The sequence below is a fragment of the Candoia aspera genome, chromosome 3 (genome assembly GCF_035149785.1).
Source record: "Candoia aspera isolate rCanAsp1 chromosome 3, rCanAsp1.hap2, whole genome shotgun sequence".
In the NCBI taxonomy this organism is placed as follows: Eukaryota; Metazoa; Chordata; class Lepidosauria; order Squamata; family Boidae; genus Candoia; species Candoia aspera.
The window spans coordinates 177504711-177510855 of NC_086155.1; positions in this window are offsets into that span (position 1 = coordinate 177504711).

Sequence of the window (6145 nt, forward strand, 5' to 3'; positions counted from 1 at the left end):
ATGTTTTGTTTTTCTAACTTTATAATATGTTACTGTTCTTTCAAAACACTTCCTCTATTGCTGTTCTTCCTACATGCTTTATAAGTCAGCTTTTTTGGTACTTTTTTATGTAGACATTGCAGTATTACTTTGTTTTGCTACATGTACTATCTCTTGTAGTTAGGCAAGTATTTTTAACATTTTTATAAACATCTTTTTGAATAAAGTGAGCTAAATGTTAATATATTTAATTTTTTAAATCGAAATGTATGCTTAATAATCTTTCCCACAAAATCATCTCTAGTATCTCCAAAAGGAATAACTCAACCAGGAAACAAAGCTGAGCAATATCTATACCTGACCTTCTGGAGTGATTTTATTTTTCATGGAAGTAAATGATTGAAGTTAACATGGGGTTTATTTTGCACAAATACTGTTGTGGTTTATTCAGTAAATCATAGGATTCTTGAAATGTTTTGTTAGCAAAGTAATACAATAAATTCAAATGTACACAGCAACATTAAAGGATCAACACAACCACAGAATTAACAAACATAACAAAAGAAGAAAAAAGGAAGGAAAATTGAGAAGTCATGTTATAGAAAGAGCATGCACCAATCATGTAGCTAGGAATTTTTTTTGCTCCTTTGTTGAAAAAAAGAGCAGTTCAAATGTTGACAAACAGTAGATATCAACAATCTACTTCCAGTGTTGTATAATTTTTTAGCAAACCCCATTGCTGAAAAATTCTTAGGTCTTCATATCTTAATTCAAAATAGTGGAATTATAGCAAAATAAAAAAGTGTTCTTAACATACAGGAGTTGATCCAGAGTCATATAATCAATCTGGTTGATGTCAGCCCCAAATGCAACAATAGTAAGACAAGACCTATTCATTTATTTCCTAACAACATTTAACAATCACCTCAATCCTGAAAGACCCTGTGTAACAAAGTTACAATAAAGCAATGTAACTAGCGTGATACGTTCATTGAGAAAATGATCTCATCACCCTCAATCAATGTGGGCCAAATGAACAATGGAATAGTACCGCTTTCATCTGCTATCAAAATGCAGGGAGAGTCGAGGAGGGATGTACCTCTGGGGCAGGAAGGAGTTCCATTCTATTTAATTTTTTAAATAGAAATGTATGCTTAATAATATTTCCTGCAAAATCATCTCTAGTATCTCCAAAAGGAATAACTCAACCAGGCAACAAAGCTGAGCAATATCTATACCTGACCTTCTGGAGTGATTTTATTTTTCATGGAAGTAAATGATTGAACTCACATATGCTAAGTTAACATGCGGTTTATTTTGCACAAATACTGTTCCCAAGAAGGCCAACCACCTTATCCACACTCCATGTAAGTTACAAAGAGGAGGGACTCTGAGGATCATCTCTAGATGACCAGATTAGTAAACCAATTCTATTCTGGCAAAGTAGTGACCGAGATAACCTAACAGTGCTCCATGTATGGGATAATGTTCCAACTCCTGAGTTACATCAACAACTGAGCAATTGCAACCCACGTTTAACACAGGTCTTCCTCATAGGCTACCAGGAAAATGAATAATCCAATACAATTTAAAAATATCTTTAAAACCATAAACTCCTTAAAAAGGTATGAGGCTCACTGACCATGCACAAGACATGCCACAATACCAATTAACCAAAGGCCTGATGAACAGATCCATCCAAATTTGATGGGTGGATGCTGTATATAACAAAGCAGGTAGTACACAGTCTGCTAAGCCATACAGGGTTGTTGTTGTTGTTTTTTAAATCTCATGACATATCTTGAACATAGCTCAGTAACAAATTGGGAGCCTTTGCAGTCTCTTTGGAACAGTAGTGACATCTTTGTGATAGATACCTACTTCACCACTTTGCAACACTTGCCAGATTTGTGCATTGCATTGCAGAGCATTGCATTAACTCAGTCTTGATTTGCCAGTAAATGGATTACTGTGGCCTGGTCATCCTTGTCCAGAATGGCCATAACTGGATGTGTAGTTGTAGCTGGTGAGTCAGCTGGAACTGGGCAAAGGCACTTTAGGAGATGGAGGCCATTTGTGCTATGACAGTTATGCTTTCAAAGGAACCACCACAAATTGAATGTGTCTCTGGGGGCAGTACAATTTCATCTGATTCTAGGCCCCTCCCTCCAAATCCCTGGACAAAGGAGCTGCCTATTCATAGCACCTCTACCTTCTTGGGATTTAGCCTCAGCTCAATCATCTCACAATTAATTACTTCAGTGTAGCTACCATCGGACTCTAAACCCAGTCTGCGTGGCTCACAATGTAATAGACCATAAAAATACAACACACACACACACACAAGATGGGATTCAGTAACTCTATATAAAAATATAGGCAAAAAGACATCCAACAAGGGGCTCCATCCATCTCAACCCAAGGCCTGGGAGCATATCACCATGTCCAGACACTGTTCAAATGTTTGGAAGTGGCTTTTAAATATAATAATATGAAGATCAACCTTCTTGGAGTGACTCAAAGCAGTCATGGGTGAGAAGTGCTTTGAACTCCAGCTCACGCAGTCTATTTCAACACACCATTTGGAAGTACAATCTCTTATTTTCAAATGCAGCAAATAAATAAATAAGGCAATCTGAGAAACAGAATGGACAGTTGCACTAAATAAAACTTGCGTTTTAAACTGTAAACTCTTTGTTCATTATTTGTTAAAAGCCATCTGCTTCTTGTTTTATTTTTATTTATTTTGGAAGTATTGGGCTTCTGAATAAGCAGTTCCATTATTGTTCTAGAGTAGCTCCAAATCCTTTTGGTCAGCAGGCAGTATTAAACATAGAAACAGAAATTACTGTCTTTCTTTTTTCACAGAAAAGGCTTAGTTTCCTATTTCAAAACTATTTGAATGCACAATGGATTGTATTGTGGAAACTGATTTAATATTCCTGCACTGGGGATGATAAACCTACACTGACACAGCTATATCTGATCCAGGAGCTAAAGAAATGGCATGTTGAAATACTCTGCTCCTCTCTCATTCATCTAGAATGAATTGTGGATTTAATTAAATGCTTGTGTCTCTTATGTTCTGTGTGCATATGTTTGTGTGATTTAATAACAAAATGACTGATCACAAGTCTTTGGCTTCAAGGCTATACCATGGTATTTCATGTTTAAAATACCATAACATGACACAGAAAGTGTTTTATATGAGATCAGACTGTGACATCATTTACACATTGCACTAAATCATGGATAGTCTAAACATGGTTTATTAAATAAAGGATAATTGGCTAGATTCACACAGCATGGAAACTCAAAGCCAAAGAAATGTTTTAGGTTAGTGTGAGGAATAAACCAAGCTACTTTACTATCTACTGAATGAACCCTTTCCTTATATTCTTTGTTGGTGTCTTACTACAGGGTCATATGTCCTATCTCTTGGTGCATGATTTGTTTAAAGAGAGTAGTCCAGGATCAGACCTGGGACATTTTGCAAAATATGCATTGAGCTACAGTGACCAAATAATTATATACTGACTATGGAAGTTAGGCTTAATGATAAGCCATAACTAATAAATTAATTTACTTTTAAAGACAATGTATCTTATAAAATGCATCTGTCATTTATTTTTATTTACTTTGGAAGTGTTGGGCTTCTGAATAAGCAGTTCCATTATTGTTCTAGAGTAGTTTGTCATTATCAAAGTGTTGGAATAATATTTAAGCATTTTTAGAACTTAATTGTGATTTGCATTTGAAAACAAGGCCAATTCCTATTAGATGATGTAATATTTCAGAATTGTCAAACAGTCAAAATATTATATCACCCATAACTTTTTAGATGTGACTAAATCTCAGCCAACATTATTACAAGGCTTATCGTACATCACTCTAAACTTGGAAAAAGGAGAGAACTGGACAATTCACAAATAAATATGCCAGCCAATAGATGATTATACCTCAAGAAGAGTTATGTGTGTATTCTACTGAGTGGACTAAAAATATAGAAGCTAGAGTCCTTTGGGATTGAGGTAGATAATACATCTTATAAATAAATAACAATATTTCTCTATGCAGATTTATGAAACTAGGAGAATAAATCATTGCATATAGTAATAGTGAAATAAAAATGCCAATAAGCAGCATACAAAAGAAAATACATAAAAATAGTTCTAATAATCTAGGTCCTAATATCTCTGAGTGTTATTAACATGAGAAAAATATAAGCATCACTGTAACCTAAGAGCAGGGCAGCACATAAACTGGGTGCTACAATTAAAAAAATTCCCTTTCTTGCAGCACCCACTAATTTTATTAATTATATTTTTAATTGCTTGAAGACAAATCTTTGCGGATAACCAAAAGAGATCACTCCAATTTTATACCTGCCAGCGCAAAGATATCTGATTTTTAATGCTTTGCCCCATGCCATTTTTAATGCTTTGCCCCATGCCATCCAATGCAATAAGCTTATTCTACAGAACTGGAATGGAAACCATGCAACTGATCTGCAGGGTTTTTCAACCAGGTTTCCATGGAACCCTAGGGATCCACAAGAGGTCACTAGGGGTTCCCTGGGAGATCATGATTTATTTAAAAAAATATTTCAAATTTGGGCAACTTCACATTAAAGAGGTAAGTTTCATTCTTTATTTTTAGTTTAAGAACACTGTTAATGCATATGTACAGGCCTACACATGAAACGAATACAATGATTTGGTAACTTCTGGCCTATATTTGAGCCTGAATGTGCAGGGGTTCCCCGAGGTCTGAAAAATATTTCAAGGGTTCCTCCAGGGACAAAAGGTTGAGAAAGGCTAGATGAAGCACTGGAATATCATAAGCATAAGCCTATCTATAAATCCTGGTTAGTAACCTTGCTATGCTCTTTTTTGTCTAACTGAAGTTTCCAGACCACTTTCAAAAGTACTCTCTCATGAGCATTTTTGCAGTGTGGCAGCTTTTGTATCAGGCTAGTCACCAAGCCTATTGTGATTAATAAAAATCTTTTGCCATACAACTGCTGTCAAATCAAACTTTAAGTCCCAGTATTCTATCCATCTCTTGTCCATGGCTTTTGGTACCTTCAACGTCTCTTTACAGTTGTTAGATATGTAAGATACAACATTGTGTTTCCTCTGCATGAGTTTTGAGATTTCGGTAATGTTCCCTCATTAGCTCCTTCTTGCTTCTTTTTCTTGTCTCTTCTGCTCTTTTAATGAAATCCCTCCCTCCCTTTTGGAACTTCTTGTTTCCTCACTTTCCTACCTCTTGCCTCTAAACTAGTGTTTCTCAGCCTTGGCAACTTCAAGATGTGTGGACTTCAATTCCCAGAATTCCCCAGGCAGCCATTCTGGGAGTTGAAGTCCATACATCTTAAAGTTGCCAAGGTTGAGAAACACTGCTCTAAACTATTCCTGCCAAATGACCTATATAAAGTTCTAATTTCAGCCAATGGACAATTTTTCCCCCTTTTGTTTTCAAGTCTATGAAAGTTTGGAAAAAAAGAAACTATGATGTCACATCAGTTCAGCCAACCAGATCAAAGGCTTGTTTGCCATAGATGAGGGCACCCTAGCTGCTGCTTTGGTCTATGAAACACACACCAAAAGGTACTGTGGTAGAGTGCCTTCTGTTTAAAAACGGGTATAGCTCCTGAAATTGAAATAAGATCCTTTAAAGTGACATCAACTCATTACTGGGAAAAATGGGGAAACAGATGTTCCTGAAAAAATGGACTTCATGAGAACTCATTTTAATGGGAGGTTAGGCCTAACCATTGAAAGGACTGTTCCCCCTTATCTCGAAAGTATTCCACTAATTATTATCTGCTTTTATTTGTGTCGCTTCTATCCTAAACATTTGGCTGCCAAAGCTCAAACCCCCTCAGAAAAAGGGGGTTTACTGTGCAAGTATTTAAAAACAAAAGTTTGCTTTTCTTGAAAAAGCAAAAAAGAGCATTAAAGAAAGAGTAAAAATTTTTCAGGAAGGGACAAATGGGATTTTTTAAAAATTATTAAAATAACTTGCTATGCTCTTGATCCCATTCTCTCTACTCACCCCACCCCACAGGACTGTTGCTGTGGGGAAAATAGGAGGAGGAAGCATTATATATGGCCACCTTGAAAGTGTGATATAAATCAAACGATAGAGGATGGATGGATGG